Genomic DNA, 19,099 nt, shown 5'->3' with positions numbered 1-19,099 from the left:
GTTGGGCATGTTATAACCTATATTTGGCCCGAACATAGTGACGAGATCGGTGGTACCCAAAAGGGTGGTACAGGTGTTAGATGGTTTTCCCAGAGCATAAGCTCCACATGATATGGAAAACGGGAAACATCATAACTTCGGCTGTATGGCATGGAATGGAACGAACAAGGTATCGATGGAAAGAGAAAAGGTAGCGCTAACTATAATTCCTACCAAGCAAAGCGCTAGCATGTGACCGTTCGGGTGTTATTGTGAGTCAAAGTCAGAAATTGTTACCACGAGAGGCGAAAATCCGACTAAGTCCATGAATACCGGGCTGGCGGTAAGAGATACGGCTTGGCCGTAGAACATTTATAAGTTGGCCAATACAAGACCTAAGTTTCGTCCATAGACGACAAGAAGATCGAAGATACGTGAAGGTGAGATATGGGCGTCCCAAAGTGGGCCTTTGAAAAAGTGACAAACTTCCCTTATAACAGCATACACCAAATATCTCTGGCTCTATGGCACCGAATAAGAAGTTGAGGTCAGCGATAGAAAGGTGATAGTCAGCGCTAAATATCATACGAACAGAGTGAAGCGCTAAAGGGAAAGGATCTTGGTGATATAAGGTGACAAAGTCGAGAAAAGTTGCCTCAAAATCATGAAAAATGTGAAAAAATGGCTAAGTCCCGGGTGCCTTAAAGGCAGGTTGATCGAATGTACCGAGCTGGCGGTACGAGATAGAGACTTGGTGTAGAACAATTATATGTTTGGCATGGCAAGACCTACATTTGGTCAATACAAAGTGAGAAGATCAAAGAAACCCGTAAGGGTGATATTGGTGTCCAAAGGTAAAAAGCACTAAGTCTTGGGAAACTTATATGAAGAAAAAGGACCCTGATGGGTCATATAGGATGGATCGAAAAATCGGCTAAGTCCCAAAATGGGGATGTCAGAACTACACTAAAATGTTACCACACCAAGCAAGGCAAACTTATATGAAGGCAAGGACCCTGATGGGTCATATGGTATGGATCGAAAAATCGGCTAAGTCCCAAAATGGGGATGTCTGAACTACACTCAAATGTTACCACATCAAGCAAGGCAAACTTATATGAAGGAAAGGACCCTCATATGGGTCATATGGTATTTTACGAAAAATCGGCTAAGTCCCAAAATGATGATGTCAGAACTACACTCAAAGGTTACCACACCAAGCAAGGCAAACTTATATGAAGGCAAGGACCCTGATGGGTCATATGGTATGGATCGAAAAATCGGCTAAGTCCCAAAATGATGATGTCAGAACTACACTCAAAGGTTACCACATCAAGCGAGGCAAACTTATATGAAGGCAAGGACCCTGATGGGTCATATGGTATGGATCGAAAAATCGGCTAAGTCCCAAAATGATGATGTCAGAACTACACTCAAAGGTTACCACATCAAGCAAGGCAAACTTATATGAAGGCAAGGACCCTGATGGGTCATATGGTATTTTACGAAAAATCGGCTAAGTCCCAAAATGGTGATGTCAGAACTACACTAAAATGTTACCACACCAAGCAAGGCAAACTTATATGAAGGCAAGGACCCTGATGGGTCATATGGTATGGATCGAAAAATCGGCTAAGTCCCAAAATGGGGATGTCTGAACTACACTCAAATGTTACCACATCAAGCAAGGCAAACTTATATGAAGGAAAGGACCCTCATATGGGTCATATGGTATTTTACGAAAAATCGGCTAAGTCCCAAAATGATGATGTCAGAACTACACTCATGTGTTACCACACCAAGCAAGGCAAACTTATATGAAGGCAAGGACCCTGATGGGTCATATGGTATTTTACGAAAAATCGGCTAAGTCCCAAAATGGTGATGTCAGAACTACACTCAAATGTTACCACACCAAGCAAGGCAAACTTATATGAAGCAAAGGACCCTGATGGGTCATATGGTATTGATCGAAAAATCGGCTAAGTCCCAAAATGATGATGTCAGAACTACACTCAAATGTTACCATACCAAGCAAGGCAAACTTATATGAAGCAAAGGACCCTGATGGGTCATATGGTATTTTACGAAAAATCGGCTAAGTCCCAAAATGGGGATGTCAGAACTACACTAAAAAGTTACCACACCAAGCAAGGCAAACTTATATGAAGGAAAGGACCCTGATGGGTCATATGGTATTTTACGAAAAATCGGCTAAGTTCCAAAATGATGATGTCAGAACTACACTCAAATGTTACCACACCAAGCAAGGCAAACTTATATGAAGCAAAGGACCCTGATGGGTCATATGGTATTTTACGAAAAATCGGCTAAGTCCCAAAATGGGGATGTCAGAACTACACTAAAAAGTTACCACACCAAGCAAGGCAAACTTATATGAAGCAAAGGACCCATATGGGTCATATGGTATTTTACGAAAAATCGGCTAAGTCCCAAAATGATGATGTCAGAACTACACTGGAAAGGACCCTGATGGGTCATATGATATGGATCGAAAAATCGGCTAAGTCCCAAAATGGGGATGTCAGAACTACACTCAAATGTTACCACACCAAGCAAGGCAAACTTATATGAAGCAAAGGACCCTGATGGGTCATATGGGATTTTACGAAAAATCGGCTAAGTCCCAAAATGATGATGTCAGAACTACACTCAAATGTTACCATACCAAGCAAGGCAAACTTATATGAAGGAAAGGACCCATATGGGTCATATGGTATTTTACGAAAAATCGGCTAAGTCCCAAAATGAGGATGTCAGAACTACACTAAAAAGTTACCACACCAAGCAAGGCAAAGTACCTAGGTGAACCCTAGGAAGAAACACGGACCAAGTCAGATGGCCTAAGTCAATAGAACAAGTGACCTAGGCAAAGTTGTATGGCGCTGAGGACCCTGAAAAATCTGGTTAGTGTAGTTTAGACAGGGTAGGTTTTTGGGTCGGCCGAACCCCCTTATTTTGGGTTTTGGCCTCATCAAGAAGCTACACCTAGGCAAACTGCCTAGGGTGAAAGTGCGAAGACCAATCGAATAGTAAGACAAGTTTTGACCGATCGCCCTAGGCAAGCTTGTATGAAGAAAGGGACCCTAAGGGTCATATGGAAATACATGAAAAATCGGCTAAGTCCCAAAATTGGGATGTCAGAACTACACTAAAAAGTTACCACATCAAGCAAGGCAAACTACCTAGGTGAACCCTAGCAAGAAACACGGACCAAGTCAGATGGCCTAAGTCAAGAGTGCAAGTGACCTAGGCAAAGTTGTATGACGGTGAGGACCCTGAAAAATCTGGTTAGTGTAGTTTAGACAGGGGAGGTTTTTGGGTCGGCTGAACCTCCTTATTTTGGGTTTTGACCTCCTCGAGAAGCTACACCTAGGCAAACTGCCTAGGGTGAAAGTGCGAAGACCAATCGAATAGTAAGACAAGTTTTGACCGATCGCCCTAGGCAAGCTTGTATGAAGAAAGGGACCCTATGGGTCATATGGAAATACATGAAAAATCGGCTAAGTCCCAAAATTGGGATGTCTGAACTACACTAAAAAGTTACCACATCAAGCAAGGCAAAGTACCTAGGTGAACCCTAGCAAGAAACACGGACCAAGTCAGATGGCCTAAGTCAAGAGAACAAGTGACCTAGGCAAAGTTGTATGACGGTGAGGACCCTGAAAAATCTGGTTAGTGTAGTTTAGACAGGGGAGGTTTTTGGGTCGGCTGAACCTCCTTATTTTGGGTTTTGACCTCCTCAAGAAGCTACACCTAGGCAAACTGCCTAGGGTGAAAGTGCGAAGACCAATCGAATAGTAAGACAAGTTTTGACCGATCGCCCTAGGCAAGCTTGTATGAAGAAAGGGACCCTATGGGTCATATGGAAATACATGAAAAATCGGCTAAGTCCCAAAATTGGGATGTCTGAACTACACTAAAAAGTTACCACATCAAGCAAGGCAAAGTACCTAGGTGAACCCTAAGAAGAAACACGGACCAAGTCAGATGGCCTAAGTCAAGAGTACAAGTGACCTAGGCAAAGTTGTATGGCGCTGAGGACCCTGAAAAATCGGGTTAGTGTAGTTCAGACAGGGGAGGTTTTTGGGTCGGCTGAACCTCCTTATTTTGGGTTTTGACCTCCTCAAGAAGCTACACCTAGGCAAACTGCCTAGGGTGAAAGTGCGAAGACCAATCGAATAGTAAGACAAGTTTTGACCGATCGCCCTAGGCAAGCTTGTATGAAGAAAGGGACCCTATGGGTCATATGGAAAATCCATGAAAAATCGGCTAAGTCCCAAAATTGGGATGTCTGAACTACACTAAAAAGTTACCACATCAAGCAAGGCAAAGTACCTAGGTGAACCCTAAGAAGAAACACGGACCAAGTCAGATGGCCTAAGTCAAGAGTACATGTGACCTAGGCAAAGTTGTATGGCGCTGAGGACCCTGAAAAATCGGGTTAGTGTAGTTCAGACAGGGGAGGTTTTTGGGTCGGCTGAACCTCCTTATTTTGGGTTTTGACCTCCTCAAGAAGCTACACCTAGGCAAACTGCCTAGGGTGAAAGTGCGAAGACCAATCGAATAGTAAGACAAGTTTTGACCGATCGCCCTAGGCAAGCTTGTATGAAGAAAGGGACCCATAGGGTCATATGGAAATTCATGAAAAATCGGCTAAGTCCCAAAATTGGGATGTCAGAACTACACTATAAAGTTACCACATCAAGCAAGGCAAAGTACCTAGGTGAACCCTAGGAAGAAACACGGACCAAGTCAGATGGCCTAAGTCAAGAGTATAAGTGACCTAGGCAAAGTTGTATGGCGCTGAGGACCCTGAAAAATCGGGTTAGTGTAGTTAAGACAGGGGAGGTTTCAGGGTCGGCTGGACCTCCTTATTTCGGGTTTTGGCCTCCTCAAGAAGACAGACCTAGGCGAATTGCCTAGGGTGAAACTGCGAAGACCAATCGAATAGTAAGACAAGTTTTGACCGATCGCCCTAGGCAAGCTTGTATGAAGAAAGGGACCCTTAGGGTCATATGGAAATTCATGAAAGATCGGCTAAGTCCCAAAATTGGGATGTCAGAACTACACTAAAAAGTTACCACATCAAGCAAGGCAAAGTACCTAGGTGAACCCTAGGAAGAAACACGGACCAAGTCAGATGGCCTAAGTCAAGAGTATAAGTGACCTAGGCAAAGTTGTATGGCGCTGAGGACCCTGAAAAATCGGGTTAGTGTAGTTAAGACAGGGGAGGTTTCAGGGTCGGCTGGACCTCCTTATTTCGGGTTTTGGCCTCCTCAAGAAGACAGACCTAGGCGAACTGCCTAGGGTGAAACTGCGAAGACCAATCGAATAGTAAGACAAGTTTTGACCGATCGCCCTAGGCAAGCTTGTATGAAGAAAGGGACCCTATGGGTCATATGGAAATTCATGAAAAATCGGCTAAGTCCCAAAATTGGGATGTCAGAACTACACTATAAAGTTACCACATTAGCAAGGCAGACTTGTATGAAGAACGGGACCCAGGTGAAAGTAGCAAATATCCCAAACCGAACATGAATATTATACACACAAGAGTACGAACATAAAGGAACACGGACCAAGCGTGCCGAGAGAATCGGTACTATAGAGCCCTCGTGGTTCTACACAAAGACTTTATGTTAGGGGTTCAAGCCCCATAGTACTCAAACGGTGACAGTAGCAAATATCCCAAACCGAACATGAATATTATACACACAAGAGTACGAACATAAAGGAACACGGACCAAGCGTGCCGAGAGAATCGGTACTATAGAGCCCTCGTGGTTCTACACAAAGACTTTATGTTAGGGGTTCAAGCCCCATAGTACTCAAACGGTGACAGTAGCAAATATCCAAAAACGAACTGGAATTTACATTCTGTTGGTCATGCGGTCGTCCAAAGGGGTCTAGTATCCTGGGATGACAAGCATCACGGGCACAGTCTCGTATCAAAACAGTCGAAGAGGCCCGCGAAAGCTTGCTTTCCATGGCTATGCGATGCACAAATTGAGTTTCTCCGTAGTTATACACAGCGCACAGGTGAAAGTAGCAAATATCCCAAATCGAACATGAATTTTATACACACAAGAGTACAAACATAAAGGAACACGGACCAAGCGTACCGAGAGAATCGGTACTAGAGCCCTTGTGGTTCTACATTGAGAGCCCTCGTGGTTCTACATAGATACTTTATGTTAGGGGTTCCAACCCCATAGTACTAGAACGGTGGAAGTAGCAAATAAACCGAACGTGGAATTTACTTTCTGATGGTCATGCGGTCGTCCAAAGGGGTCTAGTATCCTGGGATGACAAGCATCACGGGCACAGCTCGTATCAAAACAGTCGAAGAGGCCCGCGAAAGCTTGCTTTCCATGGCTATGCGATGCACAAATTGAGTTTACTCACCGTAGTATAAAACGAACGAACCGAACCTATCCGAGTAGGGATAATGGGCGCAGTAACATACTTCTGTGACCCAGCGAGAGTTGAACGAGGTGACATGAACTGTCAGTGGCTTATATCAGATGGGATACATACATGAGATTGCTTTCAAATCTACACTCGAAAACCTAACCAAGTAAAAGCGAACGTGGGGAGGATTCGAAACTGGTAACGAAATCTTAAGCTGGAAAGAGTCATCACTATGGATACATATTATGCGAAACCAATCAAGTGCTCAGTACTGATCCAAAACCTAAGAGCACTAGTGAACACCTTATTCTCACCCTAGTTCACATCCAAGTGATCGACCACGTGTGTGAAGCAAAGACCAATCGAATTCCTCAATGAACCGAACACTATGAACAAATGGCCAAAAACGTTATAACTATCCAAACATCCTACTATCTAGCGAAAGTCATCACGATGGAACCATACCATGATCTTTAACCTATAGCGCTCACCATATTCCTACCCAGAGTGCAAGTGAACAGATTGCCCACCCTTACCCAGTTCACAACCACGTGATCGACTAACATACCGAGGTTACCACAAGTCAAAGTTATACGTTTACAAGCGCAAGACCAATCGAAAACCCCGAAAGCAATCTCGACCCAAAATGTATTATCCGTGAGTGTAGTCGAGTCTCGTACTCGTCATCTGTAATCGTCGGATAGAATATCCAGTACACGGTTGTCTTTCCAAATGAAATCTACATACAGAACTCGCTCTTGGCAAATGGGTGGCAATGGCGCAATCAGGAGCGAGTTCCCGTCCGGGTGCCAAGTGATTGGCAAATGTCTGGGGGAAAGCAACCATATATTGATTTGTCTGTTAGTGTACTGGGTGTTTGAGGTATGTAGTATCCACGCTTGGTTGGGTGTGTCAGAGGACCATGGATGCGTTCACAACCCCAATTGGGGTACATCGGGAATGATTTTGTGGAACCGATGTGCCCGGCACACACTAAGTTTTGTTGCAAGTTAATAGTGTGCCATGTCCGGGGGGGTTGTGATTAAACTCTGGTGAATTGCGTACTGTGGTGATTGGGGTATGAAAGCCCCGCAGTTGCAATGATCGGACGCGCCTAGCGTGTCCTTTAGTTGATGGTAGGGAAATGAAGGCCCTTGTCAGCTCACCTAAGTATTCATGGAAGTTTGGCATAAGGTCGCTGTGGTAGGGGTATGAAGGCCCCGTCAGCGCATGCACAATCGGGCGCACGTGCGCTTAGCGGAGTCGAATGCCGCTCAAGTGCCTGTCCGGTGCATCGGGTGTGTGTGATACGAGGGCAATGAGGTTCGCACGGGGGCTCGCCTCCCGTGTGCTACCGGACTTGACAACATATAGAACGTGGTGTTTGCTCCTCCGGGTGCAATGGGACAATGAACATTCGAACGCAAAGTCGGAATTCTGGTTGATCCTACCAGTAATATACGCTCGTCTCAAAGGTTAAGCCATGCATGTCTAAGTACAAACAGATTTAATGTGAAACCGCATAAGGCTCAGTATAACAGCTATAATTTACGAGATCATCAACCTAGTTACTTGGATAACTGTGGAAAATCTAGAGCTAATACATGCAACATGCCAGGACCCTCGCGGGAACTGGTGCACTTATTAGTCAAACCAATCGCGGGTTCTCCGTGTCATTGAGTTGAAGTCTGGATAATGATGCTGATCGTATGGTCTCGCACCGACGACAGATCTCGCAAATATCTGCCCTATCAACTATGGATGGTAGTATAGAGGACTACCATGGTTGCAACGGGTAACGGGGAATCAGGGTTCGATTCCGGAGAGGGAGCCTGAGAAATGGCTACCACATCCAAGGAAGGCAGCAGGCGCGTAAATTACCCAATCCCGGGACGGGGAGGTAGTGACGAGAAATAACAATATGAAACTCTTTAATGATGTTTCATAATTGGAATGAGTAGAGCATAAATCCTTCTACGAGGATCAAGTGGAGGGCAAGTCTGGTGCCAGCAGCCGCGGTAATTCCAGCTCCACTAGCGTATATTAAAATTGTTGCGGTTAAAACGTTCGAAGTTGATACTTGTCCAACACAGTCCGGCTCCGCCGACCCGGTCAACCCGTGGTCGGTGGGCCAAGTCGGAATCTGGTTGCGACTCAATGGTGTGGTAGGGCACCAAGTCTGTGTCATGGTGTGCCCTTCAACGGGTGCAAGTGTAACATAGAGCTCGACCGCTCACGTTTACCTTGAACAAATTAGAGTGCTTAAAGCAGGGTGCCCAAACGCCCTAGAATAATCTTGCATGGAATAATGGAATACGACCTTGGTCTAATCTTTCATTGGTTTGTACTCAGACCGGAGGTAATGATTAACAGAAGTAGTTGGGGACACTAGTATTACGGCGCGAGAGGTGAAATTCGTAGACCGTCGTAAGACTAACTAAAGCGAAGGCATTTGTCAAGGATGCTTTCTTTAATCAAGAACGAAAGTTAGAGGATCGAAGGCGATTAGATACCGCCCTAGTTCTAACCGTAAACGATGCCAACTAGCAATTGGGAGACGCTACAACCAGGTGCTCTCAGTAGCTTCCGGGAAACCAAAGTCAGGTTCCGGGGGAAGTATGGTTGCAAAGTTGAAACTTAAAGGAATTGACGGAAGGGCACCACAATGAAATGGAGCTTGCCCGTTCCGCACTGTGCCGTCGGTGCGGTGGGCAGGGCCACAAGGCTGCAGGCTGCAGCAATCCAGTGAAGTGCCTGGTGTGCGGAGGACCGCATGCTACCGGCACAGAAAAGTGCATGAACCGCCGTCAGAATTCAACGTAGTACTGCAGCAGAATTTAAGACGGAGTGCGATGGCCCAGGATCTACTGACCCAGTTGGCCCGCGAACGTGGTGCGGACGTGGCACTTTTGTCCGACTATCACCGCGTTCCAGCGAACAACGGCAACTGGGTCTTTGATCCCGCAACAAGAACAGCGGTCGTCGCACTGGGGAGATTCCCGATCCAGCGAGTGGTGAGCGTCGCGGAAGGGATGGTGGCGGTGGAGGTGAACGGCATCACCTTTATTAGCTGTTACGCCCCACCATCCTGGGATCTCCCCCGGTTCAGAGTACTAATGGAGGCGGTGCAGATAGCAGCACATGGACGGCAGCGGGTGGTCCTGGCCGGCGATTTCAACGCGGCCGCGGTCGAGTGGGGCCGCCAATCCACCAACAACCGGGGACACGAAATCATCGCCCTTGCGGAGCTGTTATCATTACGGGTGCTGAACCGCGGACGGACACCGACCTTCACGGGGAGTGCCGTTGCCCCCCCGGTGGTGAATGATATCAGTCTGGCGTCCAGGAGCATCGCGGGCGGGGAGGACTGGGTCGTCCTGCAGGATTACACAGCGAGCGACCATCAGCCGCTGTTCTACACCGTGGGCATCCCCGCAGCACCAACGCGCCGTTCGGTTAGAGCAGACCAACCACCCCCGAGGCCGAGTCGACGATGGGACACGTCGGTGTTTTCAGCCGAGCTGTTCACGGAGGCGCTCCGCTTGCTGAACTTCAACGAGGTTGCGCAGGATCCGGCCACCCTCGTCTCCACGCTGCAGCGCGCGTGCGATGAGGTGATGCCTCGGATGAACTCCAGGAACCGCACTCACGTCTTTTGGTGGACGGAGGAAATCGCCGAGCTACGCGAGAGCTGCCGGCGAGCCAAGGCGATTCTCCGACGCACGCGGGATCCAACGCTTCGTTTGCTGCGCGCGGCGACCCTCCGTGCCACCAGGAAGCGTCTCCGGAAGGCGATCAGTGCCAGCAAGAGGCGCTGCAACGAGGAGCTCGCTGATAGTATAGAGGACAACCCTTGGGGGGACGCGTACCGGATAGTGACGGCGTGGGTGAAGGGCGCCCGCCTGCCCCAGGAACGCGACGCCGAGGTACTGGGAGGCATAGTCGACGAGCTATTTCCCACGCACCCCCCCATGGAGTGGCCGGAGTCACCAGGGCCGGGCGTTGAGGAACCGCCACTGCGCCCAATCACCGACGAGGAACTCCTAGCGATCGCGGCCAGGCTGAACCCCCGAAAGGCCCCCGGACCAGATGGCGTCCCCAATGGTGCAGTCACGGCGGCAATCCGAGAGTCTCCCGCTACTTTCCGGCGCATTTACCAGCAGCTGCTGGACAGCGGAGACTTCCCGGTGGCGTGGAAAGCGCAGCGATTGGTGTTGCTGCCTAAGCCAGGGAAACCACCGGGCCAGGCGTCATCTTTTCGGCCCCTATGCATGCTCGACACTGTCGGTAAAGTGTTCGAGCGCATAGTCCTGGATCGTCTCAACGATCACCTGGAGGCCCCACTGCCAGGTGGTCCTCGCCTCTCTCCCCGCCAGTACGGTTTCCGTAAGGGGAGATCGACGGTGGAGGCGATCCAGGAGGTGGTGAAGGCGGGACAACGAGCGATGGCGTTTAAGCGCACCAACCAACGCGACCGCAGGTGCTGCATGGTGGTTGCACTAGATGTCAAAAACGCCTTCAACTCGGCAGGATGGACCAACATAGGGAGGGCCCTGGAGGCCAAAGGCGTTCCCCAGGCGCTGCTGGACATCATCGGGAGCTATTTTCGTGACCGAGTGCTCCACTACTCCACCAACACCGGACATGTTTCGAGGCCCGTCACCGCCGGCGTTCCACAGGGCTCCATCTTGGGGCCCACCCTTTGGAACGCCATGTACGACGGAGTCCTCGGATTGGAGCTACCACCGGGAGCGGAGATAGTTGGATTCGCGGATGATATCGTCTTGCTGGTGCCAGGCCGGACCCCGAGAGAATCTTCGACGCTGGCGACCCGGGCGATTAACACAGTACGGCGGTGGATGGCGGACCACCAGCTGTCCCTAGCCTTGGAGAAAACAGAGATGGTGATGGTGAGCTGCTTGCGGCAGGGCCATCCGAGGGTGCCAGTGCGTGTCGGGGGCTCCACGCTTCGCTCTAAGCGTCATATAAGGTACCTCGGTGTCCAGGTGGAGGATCACTTATCCTGGAATTTTCACGTGAAGGCGGTAACGGAAAAGGCCAACAGGATAAACCGAGCACTGTGTCACCTGCTCAAAAATCATGGCGGCCCTTCCAGTGTGCGACGTCGGACCCTCGCTAATGTGTCGACGTCCATCTTACGATACGCGGCCCCGGTCTGGTGGGAGGCTACGCGTATACAGAGCAACAGACGTCTGCTGAACCGGGTGCAGAGTCGGGCAGCCAAGATGGTCGCGAGCACCTTCCGGACCGTAAAGTACGACGTGGCTATGCTGGTTGCTGGTATACCACCTATAGTCGAGCTTATTAAGGAGGATCACCGCTGCCACGAGCGAAAGCAGCAGTCCGGCGGCACCCCAGCAGAGATCCGCAAGGAGGAGAGGGCGGCGACAATGCGCAACTGGCAGGAGAGCTGGGATGAGTTGGCGCAGGACGGCGTGGCGTCAAGCCGATTCATCAGATGGAGCCACAGAGTCCTCCCGGACGTGGACAGATGGGTCAACCGGAAGCACGGACGGGTGGGCTTCCACCTGTCGCAGGTACTGACAGGACACGGCTTCTTCAGGGAGTACCTGCATTCCAGGAAGTTCACCCGGTCCCCGTGTTGCTCAGCCTGTCCGGGAGTCGACGAAACACCAGAGCACGTGCTGTTTCAATGCCCGCGGTTCGCGGAAGTGCGTGAACGGCTCCTCACGGGACACGGTCTTCAGCCGGTGACGGCTGACACGCTCCTCGACCACATGCTGCACGATCCTGACGCCTGGGAGCGTGTGGAAGAGGCGGCGGTCAGTGTCACCCGCGAGCTGCAGCGAGTTTGGAGAATCGAAAGCGGCGTGGAGGCTCGACGGGCGGTTCATCGAGAGAGGCGGCGAGCGGCGGAGCAGGCAGCACGACAGCAGCGGCGGCGAGAGGGCCGATTCGGCCTCGACCCAACGCTGAGGGATCGTATACTGGCCATGGACGAGGTGACGCGCGTGGAATTCAGGCGGGTGGCTCGCCAGCTTCAGGATAACATCAGGCGCCTGGAGCTTCGTCGTGACCGGATGCCGACGAGGGTATTCGAGGCTACTATGGCCGTCCGTGTGGCCAGCCTCCGACATCACGATGCGGCACCAGAGAACCGGGCAGCAACGGCGGCAACCTTACAACAGGCACAACTGTCATTGCAGGAGGCTCGACGAGAGCGAAGGAACGCTCGACAACGGCAGACGAGACGAGCAGAGCGACGAGCAGAGCGGCAGGAGAGCCGCGCAAGTGCGCGCCAACGGCGCAGATGATTACCAGGGGACGAGTCCCAGTAGGCCTACGCCTAATAGATAGATAGTGGCTCGACAGCCAGACGCCCGCCCCACACGGCTCTACCGTGTAGGTGCATGCCGTGTGGGGCACCATAACGGGCGAGAGTAGGGAGTAGGAATTGTCTTTCTGTAAACTGTGATATGATTTTTAGAATTTTAAGAGAAATACAGTTCTGAACCCTGATTAAAAAAAAAAAAAAAAAAAATGAAATGGAGCTTGCGGTTCAATTTGACTCAACACGGGAAAACTTACCAGGTCCGAACTTATGGAGGTGAGACAGATTAATAGCTCTTTCTCAAATTTAAGGGTAGTGGTGCATGGCCGTTCTTAGTTCGTGGATTGATTTGTCTGGTTAATTCCGATAACGAACGTGACTCACATATGCTAACTAGAACGCAGTCAGCGTTAATGCGTCGATGCCGATTGGAACGGGTTAGGACCTTTCGGTGGAGTATGACCTGACACCTTCGCTGTTCGTGTGCGCAAGTGCACTTACGGTACGCTGCTTAGCAGGACAATTTGTGTTTAGCAAAATGAGATCGAGCGATAACAGGTCCGTGATGCCCTTAGATGTTCTGGGCTACACGCGTGCTACAATGTGGGTAGCAGCGTGTCTCCTATTCCGAGAGGAACGGGAAATCACTCAAATACTCACTTAGTAGGGATTATGGATTGCAATGGTCCATATGAACTCGGAACTTCTAGTAAGTGCTGGTCATCAGCCAGCGTTGAATACGTCCCTGCCCTTTGTACACACCGCCCGTCGCTACTACCGATGGATTATTTAGTGAGGTCTTTGGAGATGATCGTTCGCTGGATCCTCGTGAACCGCGTCTGCTTTATCGAAGTTGACCGAACTTGATGATTTAGAGGAAGTAAAAGTCGTAACAAGGTTTCCGTAGGTGAACCTGCGGAAGGATCATTAGTGGCCAAGTGATCCTTCCAGAAGTCCGAACCTGCGGGTTGAGACTTCGGCACAAGTTGCCATATGATAATTGACGAAACACTATAGAAGTCCGAACCTGCGGGTTGAGACTCAGGCACAAGTTGCCATATGAAAGTTGACGAAACACTAACAAGTCCGAACCTGCGGGTTGAGACTTAGGCACACGTTGCCTTATACATGACTTCGAACAAATACACAAGTCCGAACCTGCGGGTTGAGACTTAGGCACAAGTTGCCTTATACATGACTTCGAACAAATACACAAGTCCGAACCTGCGGGTTGAGACTTAGGCACAAGTTGCCATATGAAAGTTGACGAAACACTAACAAGTCCGAACCTGCGGGTTGAGACTTAGGCACACGTTGCCTTATACATGACTTCGAACAAATACACAAGTCCGAACCTGCGGGTTGAGACTTAGGCACAAGTTGCCTTATACATACATTGGCCAAATAAACAGAAGTCCGAACCTGCGGGTTGAGACTTAGGCACAAGTTGCCATATTATATTCGATCAAACACTAAGTAGTCCGAACCTGCGGGTTGAGACTCAAGACCGTAACAAGATGTCACTATACAAGTCCGAACCTAAGGGTTGAGACTTAATGCGATCTAGATACCAAGTTGACATCCAATACCTGTTGAGCAAAACCAAAGATTCCCTGTTCTCGAATGATTACACTATATAACAGGGAATCTTGAAGAAATCAAGCAAGCGTGAAACAAAGTCATCACTTGGGCATGCTCGATAGCCAACCACATGACCTTAACCTAAGAGAGCATGCAAACCACATGATACCTATAAACGATTAACCCGCCCTAGTTCAATCGTTCACCAAGTGATGACTTCAGTATGGCTAAGAGAAAAACTTTTAAATGGGAAAAACTCTAAGTCCGAACCTCCGGGTTGAGACTTCCGCGTCGGAGGTGGGCGCACCTCCTATCCGAAAGATGATGAATCAGGGGTGTTCGGTCAGCAATGGTCGGATGCCCCGTCGTAGTCCAACTATGACAATCAAAGTCAAGACCTCCGGGTTGAGACTTTCCGCGAGTACAAGCATAAAGGAACACGGACCAAGCCGTACCGAGAGAATCGGTACTAGAGCCCTCGTGGTTCTACATTGAGAGAGCCCTCGTGGTTCTCATTAGGGGCTTTATGCAAGTCGTACTCAATACTGTGGTGTGAAGTATAAAGTATAGTCCTCGCCTGGTCCACGCTGCTTCGGCGGTCCTGGGTAAGATAGTTAATTCTAGCTTGCCCTATAGTGGAATGAGGACACTTAATGCTTCGTCTTTTAGCGGCGGCTAGACTCCTCCTCACGGGGAACGAGTTGACGCACACAGCGGCGGCTTACGCACTATGGCAATCATGGATGCCTGAAGATTCCGTGAAGTTCTCCCCTGGTCCACGCTGCCTCGGCAGTCCTGGGTAAAATGGAATATTTCCAGCTTGCCCTATAGTGGAAGAGGACTATCCAACAATACAAAGTCAAGACCTCCGGGTTGAGACTTTCCGCGTCGGTGGTGTCGCGCACCGCCTATCCGAAAGATGGTGTAACAGGGGTGTTCGATCAGCAATGGTCGGATGCCCCGTCATAGTCCAACTATGACAACCAAAGTCAAGACCTCCGGGTTGAGACTTTCCGCGTCCGGAGGTACGCGTACCGCCTACCCGAAAGATGGTGTGCTTCTGGGGTATTCGATGAGTCGGATACCCCGTCGTAGTCCAACTATGACAATCAAAGTCAAGACCTCCGGGTTGAGACTTCCGCGTCCGGAGGTACGCGTACCGCCTACCCGAAAGATGGTGTGCTTCTGGGGTATTCGATGAGTCGGATACCCCGTCGTAGTCCAACTATGACAATCAAAGTCAAGACCTCCGGGTTGAGACTTCCGCGTCCGGAGGTACGCGTACCGCCTACCCGAAAGATGGTGAATCAGGGGTGTTCGATCAGCAATGGTCGGATGCCCCGTCGTAGTCCAACTATGACAATCAAAGTCAAGACCTCCGGGTTGAGACTTCCGCGTCCGGAGGTACGCGTACCGCCTACCCGAAAGATGGTGTGCTTCTGGGGTATTCGATGAGTCGGATACCCCGTCGTAGTCCAACTATGACAATACAAAGTCAAGACCTCCGGGTTGAGACTTCCGCGTCCGGAGGTACGCGTACCGCCTACCCGAAAGATGGTGTGCTTCTGGGGTATTCGATGAGTCGGATACCCCGTCGTAGTCCAACTATGACAATCAAAGTCAAGACCTCCGGGTTGAGACTTTCTAAGAGTACAAGCATAAAGGAACACGGACCAAGCCGTACCGAGAGAATCGGTACTAGAGCCCTTGTGGTTCTACATTGAGAGAGCCCTCGTGGTTCTCATTAGGGGCTTTATGCAAGAAGTACTCAATACTGTGGTGTGAAGTATAAAGTATAGAGTCCTCCACTGGTCCACGCTGCTCCGGCGGTCCTGGGTAAGATAGTTCATTCTAGCTTGCCCTATGTGGAAGAGGACTCAATACCCTACCTGTTGAGCTTGAAACAAAGTCATCACTTGGGCATGCTCATATTGCCATACACAATTACATTATATTCGAATGAGCATGCAAGCGACCCTATATAGACCGAACCAAAACGATAGATACCGCCGTAGTTCACCCCCACCAAGTGATGACTTCAGTATGGCTAGTGTGTGAAGTATAAAGTATAGTCCTCCCCTGGTCCACACTGCTTCGGCGGTCCTTGTTAAGATAGTTAGTTCTAGCTTGCCCTATGTGGAAGAGGACACAATACTTAATACTTAGAGTACAAGCATAAAGGAACACGGACCAAGCCGTACCGAGAGAATCGGTACTAGAGCCCTCGTGGTTCTACATTGAGAGAGCCCTCGTGGTTCTCATTAGGGGCTTTATGCAAGTCGTACTCAATACTGTGGTGTGAAGTATAAAGTATAGAGTCCTCCACTGGTCCACGCTGCTCCGGCGGTCCTGGGTAAGATAGTTAATTCTAGCTTGCCCTATGTGGAAGAGGACTCAATACCCTACCTGTTGAGCTTGAAACAAAGTCATCACTTGGGCATGCTCATATTGCCATACAATATTCCATTATCTACTAATGAGCATGCAGCTATATGATTATAACCTGTAAACGATTACCCCGCCGTAGTTCAGCGCTTCAACCAAGTGATGACTTCAGTATGGCTAGTGTGTGAAGTATAAAGTATAGTCCTCCCCTGGTCCACACTGCTTCGGCGGTCCTGGGTAAGATAGTTAGTTCTAGCTTGCCCTATGTGGAAGAGGACACAATACTTAATACTGTGGTGTAATGAACAAAGTATAGTCCTCCACTGGTCCACGCTGCTTCGGCGGTCCTGGGTAAGATAGTTAGTTCTAGCTTGCCCTATGTGGAAGAGGGCATACAAGACAAAGTATAGTTCTCCCCTGGTCCACGCTGCTTCGGCGGTCCTGGGTAAGATAGTTAATTCTAGCTTGCCCTATGTGGAAGAGAGCATACATGAACCAAGAACGAAGGTTAGATCGAGGAATGATTCGACAACTAACCGATGGTATGAAATGTGAAGAATTCAAGCAAGCACACAATCAAGTCATCACTTGGGCATGCTCGATAGCCAACCTCATGACATTAACCTAGTAGAGCATGCAAAAACCAATATATATGTAAACGATGCCTCCCTAGTTCAGCGCTTCAACCAAGTGATGACTTCAGAATGGCTAAATCAAATCGGTTCAAAACATACCATCGGTACCCTATTGAAACACACAAGTCGATATCAAACCTCATGATTGTGTAGTCCTCCACTGGTCCACGCCGCTTCGGCCGTCCTGGGTAAAATGGAACATTCCAGCTTGCCCTATGTGGAAGAGGGCACATTACTCAATACTGTGGTGTGAAGTATAAAGTTCAGTTCTCCCCTGGTCCACGCTGCTTCGGCGGTCCTGGGTAAGATAGTTCATTCTAGCTTGCCCTATGTGGAAGAGGACACTTAATACTTCGTCTCTAAGCGGCGGCTTGACTCCTCCCTACGGGGAACGGGTTTACGCGCACAGCGGCGGCTTACGCACTATGGCAGTCATGGATGCCTTACGTTTCTATGAAAAGTGTGTTCCTCCCCTGGTCCACGCTGCTTCGGCAGTCCTGGGTAAGATAGTTAGTTCTAGCTTGCCCTATGTGGAAGAGGACACGTAGACTTACTGTGGTGTGAAGTATAAAGTTCAGTTCTCCCCTGGTCCACGCCGCGTCGGCCGTCCTGGGTAAAATGGATTCATCCAGCTTGCCCTATGTGGAATGAGGACACTTTATGCTTCGTCTCTAAGCGGCGGCTTGCTCCTCCCTACGGGGAACGGGTATACGCGCACAGCGGCGGCTTACGTTATGGCAGTCATGGATGCCTTACGTTTCCATGAAAAGTGTGTTCCTCCCCTGGTCCACGCTGCTTCGGCAGTCCTGGGTAAGATAGTTAGTTCTAGCTTGCCCTATGTGGAAGAGGACACGTAAACTTACTGTGGTGTGAAGTATAAGGTTCAGTTCTCCCCTGGTCCACGCCGCTTCGGCCGTCCTGGGTAAAATGGATTAATCCAGCTTGCCCTATGTGGAATGAGGACACTTTATGCTTCGTCTCTAAGCGGCGGCTTGCTCCTCCCTACGGGGAACGGGTATACGCGCACAGCGGCGGCTTACGCAAGTTAGTCACCCTCGGCAGTGGATCACTCGGCTCATGGATCGATGAAGACCGCAGCTAACTGCGCGTCATAATGTGAACTGCAGGACACATGAACATTGATAAGTTGAACGCATATTGCACGTCGTGGGAACCTACCATGATGTACAGATGACTGAGCGCTTATATTTGAGAAATGTATCGCATACATTTAACTACGCCGTGACACCCGTCACGAGACGTGCACCATGATGTTAACTAGGGTCGCGACGACCCGCTAGCATTAAAGAACCCGTGGTTTACAATATACTGGCATTGGAATTCGAAGTATTTAGAGCGTCCGTGTTCCCGCGTGAGGCGGAAGTACGAGGAGAAGGCGTGCTTGTGGTGTCTGTGGTGGTGTTTACTGATGTCTAGCTTCAGCTTATTTATTTATTTAAATAGAAGCGAAGATGTCAAAGTAGCGTCGAAGCAGCAGCGGTAGCACAAATGATTCAAGTATGGAAGTTGACCAAAGGAACACAAACAAACTAGCGTATGGGCAATGGAAGGTATCAGTGAGTTAAACCACACGCGGGCTAACAGCCCGTTAACCGAGTCCAACGGTACATATTGGACATTGAAACAAAGTAGTCGCAAGCCAGATGTGACGATAACAACCGCAAGGTACATAAGCCTCAGTTCATGTGTGACAACCCCCTGAATTTAAGCATATTAATAAGGGGAGGAAAAGAAACCAACCGGGATTCCC

At 49.4% G+C, this 19,099-nt stretch overlaps 2 non-coding genes across 2 annotated transcripts in view; both read left to right on the top strand.

The window, feature by feature from the left end:
• The first annotated feature begins 18,378 nt into the window (after positions 1–18,378).
• On the top strand, positions 18,379–18,533 carry LOC131291584 (5.8S ribosomal RNA). The gene has a single exon (XR_009189369.1). It is a non-coding gene; the product is annotated as a 5.8S ribosomal RNA (ribosomal RNA).
• Positions 18,534–19,020: 487 nt separating this feature from the next.
• Positions 19,021–19,099, top strand: part of LOC131291591 (large subunit ribosomal RNA) — a 4,091-nt gene continuing 4,012 nt past the window's right edge. The window contains exon 1 of the ribosomal RNA XR_009189376.1: positions 19,021–19,099. This exon is cut by the window's right edge and continues 4,012 nt beyond it. This is a non-coding gene — a ribosomal RNA (large subunit ribosomal RNA).

The sequence above is a fragment of the Anopheles ziemanni genome (genome assembly GCF_943734765.1).
Source record: "Anopheles ziemanni chromosome X unlocalized genomic scaffold, idAnoZiCoDA_A2_x.2 X_unloc_11, whole genome shotgun sequence".
NCBI classification, from domain to species: Eukaryota; Metazoa; Arthropoda; class Insecta; order Diptera; family Culicidae; genus Anopheles; species Anopheles ziemanni.
The sequence above is the reverse complement of the archived record's forward strand: the minus strand, read 5'-3'. Positions and strand labels throughout refer to the sequence as shown.